The sequence below is a fragment of the Dermacentor variabilis genome, chromosome 2 (assembly GCF_050947875.1).
Source record: "Dermacentor variabilis isolate Ectoservices chromosome 2, ASM5094787v1, whole genome shotgun sequence".
NCBI classification, from domain to species: Eukaryota; Metazoa; Arthropoda; class Arachnida; order Ixodida; family Ixodidae; genus Dermacentor; species Dermacentor variabilis.
In genome coordinates this window covers 72,592,688-72,616,377 of record NC_134569.1, presented here as the reverse complement: position 1 = coordinate 72,616,377, position 23,690 = coordinate 72,592,688, and the positions used below count along the sequence as shown (strand labels likewise).

At 43.9% G+C, this 23,690-nt stretch overlaps 1 protein-coding gene and 1 non-coding gene across 2 annotated transcripts in view; both read right to left on the bottom strand.

Moving 5' to 3' along the window:
* The window catches only part of LOC142570881 (uncharacterized), an 83,768-nt gene that overhangs the window by 3,012 nt on the left and 57,066 nt on the right, over positions 1-23,690 (bottom strand). The window lies entirely within an intron of this gene.
* Positions 1,282-1,354, bottom strand: TRNAS-UGA (transfer RNA serine (anticodon UGA)). The gene has a single exon. It is a non-coding gene; the product is annotated as a tRNA-Ser (tRNA).

Here is a 23,690-nt window from a genome sequence, read left to right as displayed (position 1 = left end):
TTTCCCCGCCGCATGATATCGGAATGAAATGTAAGCGCGGAGGTCTGTTTCATACAGCTACTGCTGCAGCGATTTATGAAATTTATTGTCCGTGAACCATGTTTCGTAATTTTCATTTTCGTCACGCATCAACTTCACACCCCTAAGTTGTTCACGCTTATGATAAAGTAACTACCGTGTGCAGATTTTTTGGCTAGTTGGTTCGTTGCATCAATTGAAGTCATAGCGCTGGACTGACGGGGACATGAAAGACGACAGGACGTGAGCTAACTATCAACTGAATTTTATCTCAGAAAAGCACTGTATTTATACCAGCTCACACGAGTTAAAATCATCCCACGCGCAACCCAGCATTTCCCAGATAGTTTATTTCCTTTCTGCTCAGAGAGATCGACGGGGTGATCACGCAGTTTGCACCTTCTTTTTCAGTCAAGCTTGCTTCTACAATCTCCCTTGTATCTTTATCTGCATTTCTAAACGCAACCATACAGTCATTAAACATTGGTTTAATGCACAATGCATGGAGACGTGTCCATCTCGATAAAAATTCAATTTTTGTTTGTGTTCTCTTAGCCTGTCATTGAGGCATCTGCCTTTCTGCCCTATGTATAGTTTGCCGCACGTGAAAGGGAAGCGATAAACGACACCTTGCGCGCACTACACCAACGGCTGAGAAAGACGCGCCGAGGCTGCGCAAAGAACCATCGGGCATCATCTATCTATCTATCTATCTATCTATCTATCTATTTATCTATCTATCTATCTATCTATCTATCTATCTATCTATCTATCTATCTATCTATCTATCTATCTATCTATCTATCTATCTATCTATCTATCTATCTATCTATCTATCTATCTATCTATCTATCTATCTATCTATCTATCTATCTATCAGAAATCATGTGTTATCCGTTCCAACAGAATGAAAAAATATCCATTTAATGACAAGATCTCTTTTGAGCACGTCCTATTCGTCACTAGGGGCGTACAAGATGCACAATGAAGGGAGTGATTTATAAACTCTACTTATAGACAAACGGCACACACAGCGAATCCAATACAGATAGATAACGTATCGCGGATCTAGCCTTTCATTGCTATCGCACTAAGAATATACGTGAAGAAAGGGGGTTAACCGAGGGGCCCGATTTTTATTTGTCATATAATAAGCCAACAAACACTTACACCAAGGACACACAGAGGAAATTACTCGTGCTTAATAAATGAAATAAAAAAAAAGATAAATTATTAGAAATTAAAGAGGATGAAAGAACAACTTACCGCAGGTGGGAACCGAACCCACAACCTTCGCATTTCACGTGCGATGCTCTACCAATTGAACTACCGCGGCGCCGTTTTCCCATCCACTTTCTTGGGTATTTATGTGTCTTAGTGGAACCCTGGGAGTGTTAGCCAAACAAATAACCGGATAGTTTACGGAAAAGCTGTGTAGCAGTGTTTTTTTAGTATTGTTCCCGGCATGGTACCATTTGCATGACACTATTTAGAAATCAATGCTGTACAGAGTACTTAGTTGTATCGTCATCGCTTTCTGAGCCTTGTTTTGGTATGGTAAAGCAAAAACCGAAAGCATACCGACTGCTCGGAAGCAACTTATTTGCGTATTTTTCTGTTCTCTCTGCTACGTCCTAACGAAAACGCATTTAGAACCTAACTGCTGCATATGCTATGAATGCTTAGGTCCTTACCTCTAATAAATTAAGTTCTGTGAACTGGTATGCCACAGTCGGCAGCACCACTCCGTTTGTACTGTCAGCAAAGGAAGCCTGTTTAGTTTTTATATCGTGTATCGCCGAAAAACCCTTGCGTAGGCCTGTCTTACACTCGTATGACGTGGGTTTAAAGAAGGACTAAAGCCGGCTCTCCCACAGGATTATTCCAGCTCGTCGGTTCACTCGTTTCTTTTGGGAAGCAAGTCCAACTGCGCGGGGTCACGTTGCTCTTGGCACTGTTTGTCACTTCACCGTAAAGTGCGCGCAGCTGCTTTCTCTCATGGGGCATATATACGGCACGAACTGCTGCGTCGGTGCTGACGGTGGTGCGCACAGCGAATGAATGTACGACTTGTGACTTTCTGGTCAAGGTTTTGTTACGGTTTTTTTTGTTTGCGAAGACAGGCTTTCCCAGCATTAGCCGCTGCCCCCGTGTTCGCGCCGCGCCTTCTTGCACGTTTGATGCCCGTGCTCTTGTGCGCCGGTAGAGCGCAGGCGTGCTAACGTTTTAACAGCCAGAAAAAAAATACTACCACTTTACACAGAGAAGCGATCGTAAAAACTTTTACGATCGTCGTTGCAAGAAAAAAAAAAGACTTCCAAGGGCAAGCGGCCGGCGACTGTAAGGAAGCGTCCTGCCTCAGGGTCATCCACTAGGGAACCCACGACGAACAACACTTGATTGCAGTCTTGGCGGAAGTGGACAGCGACGCATCGAGAGTGATCAGCGTCGCGAAAGTTTCCCACTCTTTCTTCCGAGTTACACGTACGCGCGGTCTCCGGGGAGAGCGGCCTGGGACGAGAACCAAATGTGAGGCACCAGCTCAGGAACCAAGCATAAAAGCAAAACCCGATGTATACGGCCAATGTGTCGAAGTGATCGCCTTTCTGCTCTTGCACTTGGGGATTCTAAAAGAGGCGAAGTTGTTGGTTACTCTTTTGTCAAGATGATAGTACAGATTGCGGTGGCCGTTTTCTAAATAACGGGACTGCAATGATTTCGACACCTTTTTGCGAGAATGACTGAAAGATGGCTTGAGATTTGTGCGGGACCATTTCGGAGAAAGCCACGCGGAGTGCGTTGAGTAACCGCAAAAGTTCTAGAAAATAAACCACACCATTCGCCTGTGTACGTTGACTGTGCGCCTGACACCATGTAAGCTTCTAAGCCGGTTATAGAGCACTTTGCGCTAAGGATGCAACAAACACATGCTTCGAAGTTCGCCCAAACTAAGCTAAAACATTCGGTCTCCCGAGCCAGTCCATTTGCTTGCATGATATGCAGCTAAACGCACCAAATGGATCTATTACCTAACAACTGAAGTTAATGTATTATGTATATAGATGTTCGTCGAAGACGGTATTTCATCACTTGCTTATTACCGGATAGTGGTTGTTTATGTCCAGAATTTGCGTCCCTGACGCGTTGCTGATCTTTACGGGCACAAAGTATTCAAATGGTTCTTTCTCCTTTTTTTTTCACTTCAGTGCACCCTTCCATAAGTGACAGCGTTCATCCTTATTTGCTTGGCACAGAAACACTGCAGATACGTGAATCTGAGAGCTTGCAACTAAAAAAGATACTGTGAGATAAAGTAAGTAAAAATACCACCTTGTAGAAAGAAGAACCAAGAAAGATGCGCTGCTTATACCGGAGCACACTTTATAAATCCTAGCATGTGGAAGTATACTGCATCTATTCCCAGTGGTGCGAGCACCCTGCCATCTTAGTGAAACGGTACTAAATTTACTTAGTCACCGTTTCTTGCTAGGCGGCCGTCGCTTTGTAGTTAGGCAATACCTTCAAAATCAGTTTCGTCCGCCACCACACGAAAACAACGAGAACACTCCCTATCGCTCATTTCAAATTAACTCACAGTTCGCCTTCCATCATCACAACTTTCCTTAAGCTGGCGACATCCTTGCATCACTTCTCATGCAGTTCGCACCGAACAAACCTTCTACGAACGATCGTCGAGTAAGATGGAGAGCGTAAGCCACTTGAATTCTTAGGACTCCAGCTAATAAACGCGTACATAAGATGGACGATGGGGTAGGCTTGCGAGTAAGAAAAGAGACTCCCCCCCCCTCCCCACCTCAATTTCCTTTCTTTCTCGTGAGATAGCGGCACGATTGAAAGTCAAGCGATCTTTAGAGCATCTTTTGACTTTGCGTGAGGCCCCACTCGCTGCAATGTCCAGGAAGAAGCTGTCCCCAGTGCAAGTAAAAGAAAACTCGAAAGACCGTGTAAGGGGGAGCACCATAGTCTATTGTCCTGCTTATCAGGAAGAGCGTCCGTAAAAGAACGCGATGTCCTTTGCACCTCGAACATTTTCGTGCATTTGTCTTTATCCTTTACCGATACTCGCTCCTCCGGAACATTTTTTGTTTCTGTTGTTTCGCAGTTGCATCTACGAGATATATTCTTGTTCGTCGTTATCTTGAAGCGCCTTGAAACTTTGGTGGCTCATTGTTTCTTGAGGTTTTCGTTCTATTGAAACGTCCAGAAAAGGCGACACTCTAAAAGCAAAAGCAGCCTTGGTTCCTTCCCAACATCTCCTCGGCCGTTTTATCAACCAGAAGTTGGTACCTCCGTGGTAGAATCTTCCTGCGACTTGTCTATTATCTGAGAAGCAAGCCTTTCATTGTTCTTCCCTCGTAAAAGAGTTTAAGATGATGGTCGGCTTCAGGATCTCAAGGGTGCGGTGGAGAAATTCAGCACGGGCTCAAAGGGACACTAAAGAATAATGTCAATTTAAGTACGACTGGTAAATTACGCTTCTGGCATAGCAAGAAGTTTACCCCAAGAGAAAGCCTAGCAAGCCAAAAAAAGACAATCGGCGACGCCTGTTTTATGATGTCACGCAGTGTTCATGTGACTTCATGGGTTGTGACAGTATTTCCATCAGATTTTGGAAAAGCCTTTTTTTATAATTATGAAGGATTGCATGACAATGAGCCGAAACGGAAGATTTAGCTTAGCGAGTTTTCAACACCCTGTCAGCACAAAGATGACGAAGCCCAGAAGAAAACGTTTCCATAAGTTACGTTACGTTGACGTCATTGGGTGCGAAATCAAAAGACGAAAAAGAACACTGGAATTAATTTATTTTCGCTCCTTTTACAATTAGAGACCTGCACAGAAAAATAACGATAAAAATACTTTCAACCCACCATCGCTCTTTTCTTGTTCTAATTGCGCAGTAAACATCTCACTTTATGATCCCAGTCGTCAGGATTGTTCGACATAATACTTCGCATAGCTACCTGCCTTATATTTAAGAAAAATAATGTAAAATTGTTTTCGTTTGCGCCCAGTGCAACGAGTATTTTCCCAACCATGGCGGCTATGAGGTTACCTAGTCGCTTCTGACTTCTGCAGTGCTGCGAAGCACAACCTCCGAGATCGGCTTTTACTGACCGCTGGGTCGGCGATGTAAACATGAAAAAGGACGCAGAGAAAGGCAAATTGGTATTTCTTCTTGACAAACCAGGCAAGTAAAAGGGCCAAGTGGTATATTCAACAATCCTGACCATAAAATGCAACCTTGCAGCGAATTTGAAAATGAACAGAGCAGCGATAGTAGCAAAATATTTTTTATAGCCGGAAGGTAAAAACATAGATATGTAAATGTATATAGAGTATTGAAATAATGCATTAGTTTTGAAACAATTGCTAGTTGTTAATGTATTTCTCTTTCTCTTTTTGCAGGTATAAATATCGTATGCTATCAAACACACTCAACAGGACAGAGACATTACCCTGCGACATGAAATCGCTGCCTCTTATCTCTTTATTTCACTAATCCATTATCTACATATAGTCCATTCGTATAGGGTGTGCAGATGTGTCTCCGATCAGTGAGAAAGAGCAAATGAAAATATTACACATGCCCATGCTTCTACTAAGGTAACATACAGGTATACCTGTCGGAGTACTACCAGTAACAATTAGCGCATGCTATTCACGGCGTCGAACCGAACTGGAATTGAACCAAAAACCAGAGCTCAACAATTATCTTCAGCTAAACAGAACTGAACCGTAATTCTTCCCCCATATTGAAGCCGAACCTGTACCGGAACTTATTAGAGGAACCGTTCCGAACAGGTTCGACATACGATTTAGAAAGAACTGTAGACCCACTGCCAGGGCACTTGAGAGGGGAAACGTTGGGCAAAGCTCAAAGCCTCCCATAATAGCCAAACAATTCCCACGTTACAGGCAAGACCCAACTACCCTCAGATAACCTCAGTTCTGACTCACTATGTATTCGTGTTTTCGGGCCTTAAGTACATCGTGTCATGCCACCAAAACCCTGACTCCGGCAAGGCTCGATGGCGTTCTAGTACTTTCTTTCGGCGGTGATAGAAGGGTAAGGAAAGCCCCCCTTTGAATGTGAAGACCCGGTACTTGATAACAGGGACCCTAAAGGAAAACGTTAGGTTGAGCTAGATAGTATTAAAGACAATACGTCACTCTGCGTCACGTATGGGTAGACAAAGAAAGCTATCTTTCGCTCAAACAAAGTCTCGGTCGAGAGGTTGCGAAGCGTTGTTTGCTAAAACTTTTCATTCTCCCTAATTCTGAACCGTTGTAAACCCATATGAACCAGTTGGAACTGGTTCGAACCGTTATATTGTTTCTCCAGAGCTGAACCTGAAGCAAACCGGAAAATAATACGGAAGCCTGAACTGCTACCCAAATCGAACCCGCAAACATTTCGCATCGACACTCGGATGCTATGAGAACAACAAGTAACATAACCACGTAACCCCTACGATCTGTATTTTTTTTTTTTTTTGCATTTCATAGGTTGCGGGGTCGCAACTCACTGGGACCAAAAGAGACTCCAGATTAATTTCGACCACCTGGGGTTGTTTAACAGGCACCCAAATTGAGGAGCACGAACATTTTTTGCAGTTCAATTCACCTTCATCAAGGTGCATCAGTCGCGCCGGCTAATCGAAACCGCGACCTCATGCTCAGCGGCAGAAACTCATAGCTGCAGCTCCACCGCGGCAGGTTACGATCTCTAACTGGTGTGGAGAAATGTAAAAGAAAATAGCGCAAAAAATATAGCGTATACTTCACGCATGTCCCACTAACGGAATTTAACACAAAGAGTGTATAAGTGTTTAGTACATATAACTTTGAATATTGAAGCAACGAAGTATTTTGGGGATATTCGTGTATACCAAGTAGGGGGCGCAGGAAATACGAAGGCATTAAAGATCGTTTTCTTGAGGTTATAGGTGTTTTTATTTTCCAGTATATACAAAATGCAGTAATGACTTTGAATGGGCGGTGAAATATGTACATGTTTTGAAATTATAACGACCAACGCTTTTACCCGGGATGATCACGAAAACATAAAAAATAAAATAAAAATAAAGAAAGAGACATAAACATGACATTTATGGTTTCGCCAAAACATTTTCATAAACACAACTTCATCTGTTGAATTACGTGAGTAGTATTTGTAGCTCGAAGAACAGCAGCGTGTAACTATTTCTGCAATATCAGTATGTGATCACTTATTAAGTGCGCTTACTTTATTATTCTTTTGCAAGCGAAGGACTGACGCAGTCCTTCGCTTGATAAAGAAAATAACAAGGTAAGTGCACCTAATAGGTAATCACATACTGGTATTGCAGAAATATTTGCAAGCTGCTACTGGCTAAACTGGTATGTTGTCTGCCTTGATGAACTTACAGAACACAAACACGCTCACGCTATGACTGTTGTCGCAAAGAACGAAGGAATTTCTTGTACTGGTATCTTTGAAACACCCCCGAAGCTTTTATTATTATTACTTTCTCTGCCATACTCCGCGCATCGTCCGTAAAAATCTGCGCTTAACTGATACTTCTTTAATATATTTTCAGCCTGCGTGCGAGAGAGAAAGACACGAAGAGCGAAAGCTAGGCAGGTTAACCAAGAACGTGCCCGGTCGGCTGCATCCTACACTTGCGAAGGGGGAATGGGGAAGAATATATAAGAAGTAAAGAAAAGAAAATAAAGAGTCAGTCATTTGCAGAGTCAGTCGCAGAGGGATGTCCGCTGTCACAAGCGTTCGCACAGTTTATTAGCATTCCATAGGTGCAGAAGGGATTTCGCATGCAAGAATGTACAGGCCATGGTCTCAGGATATTTTCCTTCGAGAGCGCTCTATTATCTGATAGACTGAGTTCAGCTTGTAGAGTACGTCGTTCAGCGTCAAAGGATGGGCAGTTACACAGAAGGTGCTCTAGAATCGCATTACACCCGCAAAAATTGCACGCCGTACTGTTGGCCATCCCTATTAGGAATGAACACGATTTGTAAATGCGACGCCCAACCACATGCGACACAGTAAAGTTGTTTCGCGACAGGAGATTCCAGGTGGCACGCGAAGTCGCAAGTTAGTGTTGAGAAAGTGCAAGCGCGAGTTGGGGAAATCCGAAGAATTCCATCGCATAAGTGTGATATGGCGAGCGACTAATTGAAGCCGTCGCGCAGCAACCGTTATTAAGAGTGGTATAGGCACCCACTCATGCCTTTGATGAGCCGAGCGGCCAGTTTTATCCGTGCTGTCGTCACGGAAAATTCCGCAGTCGCTCGGCAATCACTCAAAGACAATGTCGTGTCCTTTCTCGAGCGCATTGTGATGAGGGTGCCTTATTTTGTACACTAGCTGCTCGTGTAACCCGTGACGTAGAGCAAAGCGCAGATTTTGTAGGGCTTCTTTCCAATTGCAGAGAATGCTCCAACGAGTGGTGGCTGCTCGTGCACGGAATTGAGTGCACCTTGAAGAGCCGCAAGCTCTCTTGCTGTCGATGTGGTATTGTGAGTGTATTAAAATTGCAAAGAGACGACGTCCGATGGAACAAGCACTGCTCCGGTAGAGCTGTTTGAATGGATAAAACTATTCGTGTAAATGTGTATGCGCTGAAAATAAGATTCCTTTGGGAGAAGCAGAGACAACTGCTTCAGGGCTAGCGGTAAAAAGTCTGCCTTCTTAGCAATCCAAGTAACTGAAAGGCACAAGTGAATTTTCTGGAGAAACCACAATGCCGATGTTGGGCGTTTCGCAAGCTTGAAGCCAGATGGTATCGAGTCATGGTGTCTCGTCACAATACCACAGAATGTAGCTTGTGGTCTTCGAACTGGAAAATCAGCTAAATGGTGGGATGGCAGCCGTGAAAGATATCGAATGTACGCTCTTGGCGTTTCACAGACGATATGAGTGGTGATTGCGTGCTGCTTTGCGAACAAAATCGTTGCACCTGTCGGAGAACATCTCGGTAGGCCAATACATGTCCGATGTGCTTGAGCTTGTACGCTCTGTAGTGTAAGGGGTTTAGTATTGCATGTGTTGTACAAGACAGGAAGACAGTATCGCAGAAATCTGAGAAAACGTGTCATGCATACCTGTAAGATGGAGCGCACGGATAGTTCCCACGATTTTCCAGCTAAGAATTTAAACATATTTTCAATACAAATGAGTTTTTTCTTCATCTAGGAGACATGGGGACTCCAGGTTAGGTCACGATCTACAATCATGCTTATGAACTAGCGCGTTTTCTCATACGCATTTAAATGTCCCTCGATGCAGGCCGGTTAGAAATACATCGGCTTACGTGCAAATGTCGCTGGTGTACATTCTTGTGAAGATATCGTCAGAACTTGTCGGCAACGTATGCCGCTATCAAGGTTGCCACTTTCTGTATTCTGGCACACACTCGTGGCTGTGTCAGGCCGGACGCCCAGATGCAAATATAATCGGTGTAGAGCGAGACATTATCCGCGTATTTGTAGCATTTTGGCGAATCCCACGAGAACGAGATTGAAGAGAGTCGGGCTCAACACTCCACCTTGTGGTACACCACGACTGGAGATATATCAGTTTATCGGGCCATCTTCTGTAAGAACAAGCACAGATCTCCTTGAGAGAGAACTCCCACCTAAAGACGTCGCCTCCAAGTTCTGCAGCCTCAAGAGATTGGAGAATGGCTTCGCTAGTTACAATGTGGTGGGCACCTTTTACGTCTAAGAACAGTGCCACTGAGAGACGCCTCATAGATTTTGTTGCCGCACGCAGGTCACATGAACTCCGTGCAGCACGCTGTCACTTGAATGCCGTACACGTTGAAAACCAGCCATAGCACCAGCTTGCGTGCGAACTTAAGATTACGTTAGTCGTGCTTTCAAAGATAATCTTCGTCTGCCTCCGAGAACTGCCTTCCGAGAACTGACCTCTTCGATATCCCTTCAAGACGTTGTGCGTCGACTTTGCGACGGAGCGCAGCCGATGTCACTGGATAGATCTGTGCCACCGTTTTCATTTCCGCCCAATCGCACACCGACAGCCTCGTGGTCCCCGAGAAGGTTACATGTAATTCGACGACTAAGGCTGTCAACAGGGTCGCCTTGACTGCACAGGCGGGATTATGCGGCTTCCTGAAAAAGCGAAGAGGAGTTTAAGCGGAAAGCACCAATATAGAAGCCCAGACGACAGCAGGTGAAAAGACGAGGAGTTGTGAGACTAAATGAAATGCGATGCGGCACTCGCTGCAAAGTTCTTGATGTCTTGAGTTCAATCAGCTGTCGAGCGGACAAACCGCGCCTTTTAAGACTAAGACGGAATGAAGAGAAATGTACTCACTGGGGTTACATTACCGGCTTTCTGTGAGCCGGATTATTTTTACTTGTCATCTCTTGTTGTTTGCGGCAAACACACACTTCAGTATTGCCTCTTAGGATACCGTAGAACCAGTCATTGCCGAATTTGTAATGAAGATTTCTTTATAGCGCGATCGCCACAATCTGGACGCTTACCTTCACTAATCTTCGAACCTAGTTACATATTTTCTTTCTTGTCTAATCCGACATTGGAAATTAGAGCTTAGTAAGGTAACAATGACTACAGTTATCAAGTGGTGAGGAGACCACTTAAAATCCACGCTTTGACACATACGCGCACAAAAAACAAGCGCGGAAACAAATGCGAGATCACGCTCTTTACAGTTCGCATTCTTTTCCTTTCTTGTGGCGAGTCAGCCTTGTCCCGCCGCTGTTTCTTAATAAGAATAAAAAAATACAACTAAAGTGCCAAGTTCACTATTTCTGCCGCTGTTGCGTCGCCTCTAGTAAGTCCTTTCATCGGGAAGAAGACAGCTATGAAGGAGCAATCGAGTATAGAGTGGAAAGAACGGATATTTTAATACGCGGCGCTACTATATAAAGCCCTGCCAAAGGAATAGAACGAAAATGATTTCATTCGTGCATATATTTGCTGACTTGTAATAAATGATATATTACACCCAAACTCAAAGTCAAGCGTTTCAATTAACTGGTTGATTGACTTATACTACAGTTGTTGGCAAAAATACCGGCGCAGACTTCTCGACGGTAAACTATTGCGTGAATAAAAAGGCAATTTCAGGTAAACTTAATCCGCACAGCCATTAGACAGTTCATCACCACACGCGCGAAAATCATTTACAATAAAAGAAAATTACGCGAAAACTAACAAAGTAAAAGTCTCCGCTTAGCGAGTTATGGGGACCGAAGGAAGCAGCCTTCTAGCATATGCAGTTTTGTTTTTAGCATCTATAAACCGACTGGTCATAATATCACTACGAATAAAAAGACACTTTGAGAGACAAGTTTGCTGGATGGTCAGGATGACCTTACAGCGAGCTGCGAAATTCTGAAACAAAACAATACAAAAGAAAAAAAGGAATCGTGGCAGATCCTAGAGCACATCCAGAAAACCGAAAACAGCATAAACAAAAGTATGAAAGCAGTGCGATAGAAACTCCTGGAGACCCGCTGTGGTGTCACAGACTCTCTTCTCAGTGTTGGCGTCTCTAGGGTGCCGTTCGTTTCTCAGACGCCGTGCCATGCATTCCCGTGGAAGACGCGGCAGGTCCCCGTGGTCTGCCCGGTGATCAAATGTGTCCACTGCTTGGCTATCGTGCGCCGCCCCATCTTTGTCCTGCGCCGTATCCTCTGGTTGACGGCGTTCACATTCTCTCGTGTCGCCTGTGTTGTGACACCGGGAAGGGAACCTACTTCGGAACGTACTGCCGTTTTGGGAACGTATTACTTCGCATATTTATGCGTCTTTGTACTGGCAGCAGGATTAAAGGATAGCTGGAGCATTTGGCACGCTATCTTCCACGAAAATAACCGTTAGATGTTTTTTTCCACGTCATGGTACCAGCGAAATTAAAAGCTTCGAAGATGTAACGACAAATATAACATGGCATTTGAACGTAGGGCATAATTGTAGGTTTTATAAATACATGCGCAACGATTTCCTGTCTTTCATTTTTTTTCGTGGGCGTGTTGGCGTTATGATTCTGATAACAACGCCCGTTCTAATAATATCACTTCTTCTGTTCTTTTTAGGAAAACTTTATTCGTACAGGTTATCTCGGAATGTGGCCACCCTGACCGCGAATCGAACCTGCGACTTGATTCTCTGCAGGAAAACGCCATAGCCACTAGCCCCCAACCGCAGGTCTCATCAGAACAACCCCACCACCAAAATACTGGAGGAGTAGTTTTCGAACTGCGGAGCCACACCAGATGCTATGAAAGGCGTGCCCTGGCTGGACAGCAAGCTCGGTCTGCCTAGCGAAATCACGCGCTGTGTTTGAAAAATTAGCCTTTTACGGAAATGCTCCCCATTCATCTGTTTATTTTTGTGCGATCCCTTCATGTGGACAAGTGTCTCTCATTGCGTTGGCACTAATGCATTGCTGTCTGAAACAAATCTCGAATCTAAATCGCTGCCTGCTTTGACGTGGCAACTCTTTAGAGTTGCAACATACTCTAGGACCTTGAAACAGCGCTGCTACTGCGGTGTAAGCAACAACGTCGCTTTCAGTGTGCCCTACGGGACACTGGCTTGAACAAGAAGCTCTGCAGATGCTTGCGTTTGTTGCTTGGGCATGTTGTGTGTGTAGTGTGCATGAGTGGGTTATTTCATGCTTCATGAATCTCGCCTGCAGTACCATGCCAAGTCTACGGCCAAGCAAATATCTCCAGCACACATTAAGGAATGTCTCTCTCACTTTCTCTCTCTCTCTCTCTCAATTCACATCGATGTACAAGTTATACCCCCCTGTAAATGCTTGTGAATATACTCGTCATATGATTAAACGTAAAATTAAAATAGCCATAACGAAAAGATTCCTTTGGAGGCGGTGATGCCGTAAATTAAAAAAAAAATTCTTAAGGCACAAAGGACACGTTGTATCTTCAAACGGTAACTTGAGGCTAACTCTAATGTATTAGGCTACTTTCATACGACAGCCTTCTTAGTTACAGACTAGAATATCGTACGAATCTTTAAGGGCCCTGCATCAATCATATCCGGTGCGGCAAAACGCTCATTCAGCTAAAAGTATAACAACGGGATTTTCAGAAAATGTTTGAGAAACTTTATTGTCAGAAAACATAAATTCAACGTTTCCATGTGCATGCGATAACCTTTTACGAATCACCGAATAACGGGGTTTACCGAAGCAACTGCAATTTCGTTTCTCATTTATGTCACAGCAGAAACATTGTCGAATATACCCATGAGCTATAAGAAATGACGCAAATATCTAGAAATAAAATAATATGATGCTCTTAATAAATTCACGAAGGCATACTATGCAGCTGTGTTGCGAAAAAGAAGTAGCATGATATATATATATATATATATATATATATATATATATATATATATATATATATATATATATGGCTAGGGGCGCTATGACGCTAAGCTATTCCACATTGTTGCTGTTCCATTTCTGCTATCAGGCCTCCAGATTTGGGCAAAAATATTTTGGGGTCATCCTCCACTTATGCCGTCTGTCGCGCGACGTCCCAAACACCGCGATAACTCCCCAACTGATATGACGTGCACACACCGATTACGCATGATCAGAACAAACAGAAGAAAAATCATTATTTCCAATTCTACGCCTTTCTCGCTATTAGGAGCCGCTATTGGCTAAAAGCTTTATGGTTGCGCCCACTTCGCCTGTATGTCACGCGACGTCACAAAAGCCCGAAAACTCGACATGTCAAAGTGCTGTCTACGCAGTAGAGATGAATTACGATACCGAACCCAAAACTAAATATTTTTTTATGAATAGCCGAAGGTTGTCCCGTTCCAAAAGAAATAGAGATGAGTACACATCAATCGCTCTGGCGCTGGCTTCTGGGAGCTGCTGGGGAGAACTTATTTGCGTACAAAAATAATCTTTGCGCGACAGTACAACGTTGCCGAGCCCTTTCGGCACGCGCTGCAAACTCTGCCTTGCCGCGGATCCGTTTTGGCGGCATTTTTAAGCTTCCGTTGTGCGAGGCCGCGTTATTTCGACCAGCCGCCACCCTCTGTGCGCGAAAAAGCGGGCCAATCGCAATCGCCGGCACCACCCTCTGCCTCCTCCGATTATCTGCTTTCACTGCACAAGCGCATCTTCACCGAATCCCTGTGATAATCTGCGTGCTCCTCGCCTCCTGTCAGCAAATTATGTAAGAAACACCTGTCAAGGTAGACGATGTTGTTCGCTTTCAAATGAAACGAAAGTGACCTCCTCTAAACGAAGAGAGCGTCTGAATGAACTAATCAAACAACGCTGCGAGTCACCGCCCTATGGTTGCGTTAGAAGTTAAGGAAATTTGACGTCAGAAGATTCAGATAAAAAAAATTGGAATAGTTTTACGATATAGGGTCTCAGGGTAGAATAAGCAAGACATTCAGGTCAATCTATGGCGGTTTCGTGCTATTATCTAAGAAAAGTGTGGTACCTTGTAAAAAAATAAAAGAAGATAATTTATGGGGTTTTACGTGCGAAAACCACGATCTGATTGTGAGGCACGCCGTAGTTGGGGACTCCGCAAATTTAGGCCTCCTGGGGTTCTTTAATGTGCACCTAAATCTAAGTATACGGGTTTTACCGCGTTTCGCCCCTATCGAAATGCGAAAAATAATATTTATGCTTATTTATGTCACTTATAGGCCATCAAGCCATAATGGTATCGTTTTGCGTTCTGGGCATACGCCTTTCTTTATTGTAATGAATAAATAAGGAGACGTTGGATACGAAATAGCGTGCCAGTTAGTCTTTTTAACATGGGTGATATGCATCACATATTATGACAAATTATATGCAAATTACATGATATATTAAAAATTGTATTATTATTATTTAATATAAAATTATATTAAAAATTATATTAGACAAATTATATTATATGCCACAAAAGTACACACACACACACATATATATATATATGTGTATATATATATATATATATATATATATATATATATATATATATATATATATATATATATTAACGTTGTACCCTATAAACTGACTCATGTTAAGTGTCAGAAACATCACAGATACAGTACAATTACACTAATCTCAGAAGACATAAAAGTGCATAGTAAGATTAACCGATAAATGTTGCAAATACTATAATTGAAACGCTGCTATACAATACAGTTCTAGATACAGATATAAAAATGTATAGAGTGCAAAATACACTCCGCATGTGCCTCTCAAACTTTTAAGCGTTTCATTCGCACTAGCTCTCATCACGGACAACAATTACTATTATACATATCTTTGAATTAAACTACAAAATCAGCTTGTTTCCTCTTTTCCTTCTTTTTAATGGCACCCTTCCACGCCTGTTATAGCACTTTCTCAGCCAGGCTTTCTTCTTTCAGCATTATTAAGAGACTGCTTTTGTATGCCAAGTTTCTTCTGCTTTGCACGATACCTTACATAATAAACCGCTTCACACATAGCGTAAAATATATCAATAAATATATACTATGCTACCCGTTGACAAAAAACATCCACGTTCCAAAACACCAAAGGCATAAATCTCACAACGCTTGCCTTTTCAGTAATTTTTATGACATTTGTCTTTATAAAACGGCACTTACAGCGTCGGACAGAAATCGCATGCATCTTACGGTGCTTGCTCCTCTATGCCTACGTAAATCACTCTGCATCAGTCCTTTGGTGGCAGTGCTGGTGGTTTTATTAATAAGCCACATCAGCTATACGTATTTTTCTTCAATTTACGCAGTTTACCTTGCTCCTACGAACACTCACTCACGAAATCTCGCTATACGGAATTTTGCATCTGCGTAAAGCAAGGAAAGAAAATGCAATAAGACGCTCCTCTGCACAAGCTGACAGCCAAAGATAGAGGGCGACGCCAAGAATGCGCGTTTTCTCGGAACTTCATTCTCAGTTTGCATCGAACGCTAAACGTTTTCTGCTCCATGAAGCACAAAGGCGATCACTCTACGCCGATGTTTGCGCCACTTTTGAGACCATTTGTTTGAATCGATCGTAATTGACGCGGCGATGCACTAGAGAAAAGGGCGTCGCGAGATGCTGGTACGCGCCGTAGTCCAAAAACGATGGCCTCGCTGTCCCTCTAAGCAAGGCTCGTCTCTCCCGCCCCAGTGCCTTATCGACTCAGTCGACTGCGCTATCGCAAGGGCACATCCGAGCGTCTCTGATGCTTTCCGTCGAAGTTTACTGGTAATAAAGGATTCATGTCGAGCTTGTGATGCGTGGGCGACATTTAAAAGAACAGAAGAATTGTTTGCGTCCTTGACTAAAAGCTGCGCGAACATTACTTGACCATGGAATGACGGATAGCCACGAGTGAAATTCTCCTAACACTGTGCGAAGCATAACTTTTTCTTGGATAATAGGTGGCTCACAGCTAAAGTGCATGAGGTAAAGCAAGAAGCAGCAGCTGTGCAATGAACGGCTGCGCACAATGAAAGCGATGTACAGTCAACCGATTATTTAACAGTACCGCGCAAGTGTGGACCGGCCAACCGACCAGCTCCTTTTTCTTCAGGAACGATGAATTCAGCGCAAGCTTTCCGGCTTTCTGGAGATAGCAAGAGCGTGTGCCCCTGGCTTGCGTATCTTTACAGCTAAGCTGTTTATGGCTATGGTTACCTGAAATTTTCATGTGTGCGGGAAAAACTATCATCATCCGCAATGGCCCGTGCCACTGCTCGCGCGTTCGTCGTCGTCTTCTGCCACGGCTTGCTCGTTGGTGCCACTCGGCGGAACCCTCGAATTCCGGGGGCTTTACAACAGCGCGAACGCGCTTGTGCCACTGCTCGCGCCTTCATCCTCGTCGTCTTCTTCCACAAGTGGCTCTGTTGTCGCTCATCATGCCAGCGTTCCCATACTGCCGCTCGCACTCGTGCCACTGCTTGCGCCTTCGTCGTCGTCTTTTAACGCGATAGCGTTAAGGAGCTCGTGTCGCAGAAAAGCCGGTGTCGTCGGCGTCGGTGTCGGTGTCGGCGTCGGCGGCGTTGGCCGTGAGCGATAAGTCACGGCAGGCACTTCATAAATAAAAAGCAACTTCCAAGATGGGCTGCGTGGGAATCGAACCATGGTCTCCGGAGTGTGAGAGGGAGACGTTACCACTGAGCCACGAGTTCGATGCTTCGAAGCGGTTCAAAAGCGCCTCTAGTGAACGCGGTATTGCCTTAGAAACTAGCTGTTTCTAAGGCTCAGGCATGCATCGCTTGCTCAGGCGCACATTTCGTTGTCGCGCCGAACGCTGCGTTGCTCGACGCTCACCGCGTCCGATGCGGGGCGCGTAGTCGCTGCGCCGTAGCCCATTGTCTTACACCCCTTGGCGGGTCGACGGGAACGCTGTCGCGTTCCACTCTTGAAGGCGAAGCTTAAGCGTCCTCCAATTTTTTCCACATCTGGCTCCATTGCTGCTCATCATGCCAACGTTCCCATACTGCCCCCTCACTCTGCGAAGGCGCTGAAGGGACTGGCCCACTGCCAGTCGGTGCGGTGATATCGTTCTCAAATTATTTGCCTCAATACATCGCGAGATTAAAACAGGAATGTATATAATGAATGCCTATAACGAATGCATAACGTGAATGAACACGAATGTACAAAAAATAAATGTGTGAGCGTGCGTTTCGTCACGAGGACCACCGATTAAGACAACAAATGTGTTCGTACCTGTGTTCAAAATTCTGCATCATTCGTTTGTCGCGTGCTAGAGAGCTTTGCTGGTCATCCACCTCCACAGAGTGGAATGGCTAAGGATATTGTTTAGCTTGTGCTGCTCTAGTGCGCATGCACAGGAAAATAATGAACAATAGGCGCAAAGTTGCAATTCAACTGTATCATAGGGACAAGAAAGACTAGCACACGAGGGGTTATCAACTTTTCGATCTAGTTTCAAACGTGGCTGAAGCTTCCACTAACGACAGGGGTGATGTCACGCCTGTAGGAAGAGGCTTGCCGACGAAACTTGGCTTCGAGAGAACTTTGTGCGCATGCGCTACTCTTGCTGATTTAGTAGCTTCGTGTCGTTTGAAGGCGCTCACTTTCCTGACTCATTGCCCCAAGTTGTCTTATAGCTTTGGTCACCAGGTATGGGCTCATGGTAGTGATGCCGTCGTGGTCATTGCATTGTCATGATTCCAGCTTTGTCATCTGATCCTCGTCACACCGCCGTCGTGATGCCGTCACGGTTGTACAATCGTCTTCATTCAGCTTTATCATCTGACTCTCGTCGTGATGTCGTGGTCATGCTATATACGCAATGCCAGTCGCCTACCGGTTCTAATAGCTTCAGTCAGCAGGTATGCTCGCTGTCGTGATGTCATCGAAGTCGTTGCATCACGGGCATCACAGCTTTCTCGTCCGGCTCCTGTCATGCCATCGCCATAAAGTCGTCTTGCATTCAACGTCACACCACCGCCGTGATGCTGTCGTGGTCATTCTAGCATGGTCACTACAGCTTCACCATTCTGCTCTCGTCGCGCCGTCGTCACACCATCGCTGTCACACAGGTTTCATGATACAGTCCTCGTCATGACATTGTCACCATAGGCTCGTCGTTATACCATTGTCCTCATTCAATTGTCACGCCACATCGCCATTGTGTCGACGTTATACAGTAATCGTCATGCATTCGTTGTCATTCAGTCGTTCTGACGCCGTCGTGGTCATTGTATCGTCGTCATTGTAATTTCAACGTCCGACTGTCTTTCTGCCACCATCGTGAGCCATCTTCGTCACACAACCATCGTAATACCGTTGCCCTAATGCCAACGTCATCAGGCTGTCGTTTCGCCAATTTCATCGTCAATTGAGCTTCTTCATCCGGTGGCCGTTATACCGTTGTCGTTGCTCCACAGTCGTTCCACCATCCCATCGACATCACATTGTCGTCATGCCGTAGTCACAATACTGGCTTTCTCGTTCTATCCATATCATTTCCTGTTCATCATTCCAACGTCACCGCGTCGGCGTCATGCTGTTGTCGACATGCCACCATGCACAAAGGCGACCTTAGCAAGCGCTGCTGGATTAAAAGAGTCGATATCGGAGAATGTGACATAATGGCGGAGCTACGAAAGTATCGGAATTACCACTGCACATGGTAAGTGAACGTGACTTCAAGAATATAATCTCTCGCTACACTGCTCGAAGGCTACGTGCGCGCGCGTGTTTGTGTGTGTGTGTGCGTGCGTGTACGCGTGTGTGCGTGTGTGTGCGTGTGTGTGCGTGCGTGTGCGTGCGTGTGCGCGTGTGTGTGCGTGCGTGTGCATGTGTGCGTGCGTGTGCGCGTGTGCGTGCGCGTGTGTGCGCGTGTGTGCGCGTGTGTTTGTGTGTGTGTTTGTGTGTGTGTTTGTGTGTGTGTGTTTGTGTGTGTGTGCGCGTGTGTGTGTGTGCGTGTGTGTGCGTGCGTATGTGTGCGTGTGCGCCCGTGTGTGCGTGCGTGCGTGCATGTGTGTGTGTGTGTGTGTGTGTGTGTGTGTGTGTGTGTGTGTGTGTGTGTGTGTGTGTGTGTGTGTGTGTGTGTGTTTGTCGCATTAGACGAAAACGGCCCAATTTACACCAGTCTGCTTTAAAAAATATAAACGAAGCTGTTTATATCGTTTTTCTGAAACGCCTTAAAGACTTCGTATAGGAATATAGAATCGCGGGACTATGTGTTTTTCTTCTGTATTCTATTTTGTAAGGTCGAACAACCAAATGTATATATAAAACAATCAAGGCTTCATTGTGCAAGACTGAAAGATACTTCCGACTTCCATTTAGGTTCCAGTTAAGGATGCAAGGTCGCCGAACACTTTCACACTTGCCAGGACTAAGACGTGGGAGTTTTAGTTTAACGTTTCCGCTGACACAAAATAAATCATTGTGCAAGAAAACGCGCCATTTCAATAATATATGGACAGCATTTCCTGTTTTATTTAAGATACTTCATTATTTCGTGGACTGTTGAGGTGTAGGTCCGGTGCTTCCAATTATTCATCATTTATCCCGTGTTATGTGCAGCCCCTTATAGCCAGCGCTCGTTGTGCATCAGTGTGGAAATCGCCCATTAAAGCAAATAACCCTGGAGAGGTGGATGCGCCTGGTGCCGAATTGTTCTTGGTGTCGCTGCTATCTTGGATGCCACTTGCGGCATAATGCGAACAAGTTCCACAAGTCTCACGCTATTGAATTTGCTTCTTTTATGATAACTAATCACTACGACATATTTCAAGAGAAGATAGCGGTGTATGTAACGAGATTAAATGTGCGATGTTGTCCAATGTTTTGTAGTTGCAGTACTAAACGCAGAAGTTGCATCGCGAGCACTGCTTTCTTTATGGTTATTATGGAATCATAAACCTGATCAAAGACTAATGAATGGATTTTGTCCGTGTCTCTGTCATTTGTTTATTTAGTATTTTTTCCTGTTGATTTGTTTCCTATCTTCTTCTTCTCTTCTCCTCTTTTCATTCCCTCCTCCGAAACAGTAGGCATGCGTAGTGCCCTCCTCTGTGGCAGTTGTCAGCTTGCTCCCTCCCTGTTTCTTTTGTGTGTTTGTATGTTTCCATAATAATAATAATAATAATAATAATAATAATAATAATAATAATAATAATAATAATAATAATAATAATAATAATAATATTGTTTGACCATCACGCCATACATGATGATGCAGAGGGACCGAAGTAAAAGCTGTCTTTCAACAGCTTGACAGAGCAATGTCCCCCCTTATTTGGCAGTAGCATACAAAGTGATATAAAAAGAAGATACACAAAAAGAAACACTGCTCACGGCGGTCAAATTGCACTACAGAACAATATATAAACATGTTGCATAAAGGCTGCATCTGGTATATAATCTTTTGAAAAAAAAAGAATTAAGCCATACACAAATGTATCATTATTATTATTATTATTATTATTATTATTATTATTATTATTATTATTATTATTATTATTATTATTATTATCATTATCATTATCATTATTATTATTATTATTATTATTATTATTATTATTATTATTATTATTATTATTATTATTATTATTATTATTATTATTAATACACAGTTGGCGATATCTTTTTCTTGTTTCTCAAATAACAAATGTATTTTAAAGGCACAAAGAAGCAAGAGAAGGCATCTGGAACTGTCACGTTTAGCACACTGGCAACGTTGTGTGCTGGTAGACAGCCTTCGCCAGCCGCAGGTACGCTAAAGTGCTCTAAGCACTGCGCTGACGCGCTACAGTGGGTGTACCAATGTCATCTTTTGGAAGGATGTGTAATCACATGCGGGGCTTTCGCTACTTGAGACATGCTAAAGCAAATCCAGATTAGCACCATTACTGGCAGCACTTCGAGCGTAAAGGGAACAATTTGACACTTTTTGGCTTTGCCTTGGATGTTCTAACGCTCGAGGCAAAGCGCAAGATTGTTAAATTCACGTGCAGTCATGTGGAAAACAAAGTTGTTGTTGTTGGTGGTGGTGGGGGTGGGGGTTGTGGTTGTGATTGTGGTTGTGGTAGTGGTGGTGGTGGTGGTTGTGGTGGTTGTTTCGGCCACAGAGCATTGCACGTGGACATACAATCTCCATGAATTATTCCACATATACCAAAGTGTGTTTGCATGTCTCATCAAAAATTCGGTGTGCCATTATCTGTCCACGATTCTTTCGCGCCGATATGCACCATTGGGCCACATCGCCGCATAATACATTTCCCTCTACAGTTTTACGTTCCCGGTTCGCTTCTTCATTGGAGCTGTGCCATCCGGAGCTCAGATCAGTCCCGTTCCACAAGACGAACAACTCAGAACTAAGAAAAACATTATAGGACGACGATACTTGCCTTCGACGGTGCATATTTGCTGGCTCAAAATCGAAGTGGACTGCTATACGTAGGCGGTCGGATGCGTTCGGCTGGAAGGTAAGCTTTCTTTGGTTGAAAACTCATGAAGCGTGAACGAAATCCCCGACGGAATCCAGCTGCCAGCGCGACGAAATGTGAGGTCTAAATATTTTTTTAATTCTTTGTTTCCTTTTTGTTAAAGCTAGGAAGATCTGGCTCCGGACAGTACTCAAAGCTCGCTAAGCGCATTTCTTCCATTCCATCGATCTTGCTGGCGACGACGTTCCTCTAGATGAATGTTTCGGAAGACGACAGAACCATAATGTTCAAGTGGAAAAAAAGACAAGTATGTGAAAATATGACGTGCTTTAAAGTATACAGGATTATATCCCAACGTAGCTTTCATATTTTGCGTGCCAAGTTTGGCTGCATATTGACCATAACTCTAGTTTCGTTGAAGGCGCCGGCTAATGCGTTTTCCATACTCAAGAGCCATTCGATTATGCGCAATGTGTGTGTTCTTATCTCCTTCTTTTAGGGGGGGGGGGGGCAGTGCTGCTTACATTATTCCTGTTTTGAGTGTCCGTTTTGTTCTCTCGTGAGAGAAAGTGAGACCGCAATCATCACGGTGTTATCCCAACACGAAGAGAGGGTGAAGTGGGTCGTTGGGTTTGTTCCCTGTGCACGCAGCAGCCCATAATGATGAGATAAAATTAAAATATTAAAATAATGTCGGATAACAAAAGCGTAACTTAATATTCCCCCAAGTTCAGCGAAATGAGACTAATAATAAATATTTATCGGAGCGGCTCTTATTTTAAAAAACAAAAACAAAACTATGGTGGCCTTCCCTAGTAGCTGCAACCTCTGCCAGCATCTTGACTACCACCTTGACGTTATTTACTATTCAGAAAAATTCATAACAGGAACTGGGGCCCGTATTCACATAATTCTCTTATATTAAGTTCCCCCCCTTCCAAAGAGAAAATTCCAGCCAATTCTTACACTGGGCATATAATTTGCGAAGACAATTGGCCAGTGGCAAAGACCACTTACGAACAAAACGGTTTGTTAAGTCTGCCTCAGATGTTATTATTGCATAAGCATTCTTTGGCGTGTAAGCCAGCAAACTGTCTGTCGCGCCGAAAGTGTAATGCCTAGTATCAGCACAAAATTGTATAATTTATGAAGTTCACACATTTAATGTAGATGACCGGTAGTTTCATACCCGGTAAGCAACGAACAATCGAAACCAAAAAAAAAAGAACAATTAATCAGACAGTAAACCATTCTCGTCAGGCCACCTTGAAAGCTTACTTTCCCGCAATAAAGTTGTGTGTGCAAAGAAGCCTGCTGTGGGACTGTTGAGTATAAAAATAAGAATAACTGATTTGGTTCATGAGATAATAGCATAATAATAATAATCAATGATTGATGATGTTAAAAAAAACTGGTGACATAGCCGTCGGCGCGACAAGGTTGTAATAAATATGGAAAAAGAGAAAATAAAAATTTATCAAAATATAAAGAAAAGCTGTGGTGAAACCGGTTGTGACGGCGTCCTATGTTGATACGATCGCATTGAAGGGGCCATGCAACTTCCTGACAACTCATCTCCACACCGTTCAGTACACGAATTTCATTTCTATTGGTACCGGAGCCCATGTCCACACCTTTCTGTATATGGATTTCATTTCTTTGGCAACGGAACCCATGTCCACACGATTCAGTTCACGGGTTTCATTTCGTTGGCGCCGGA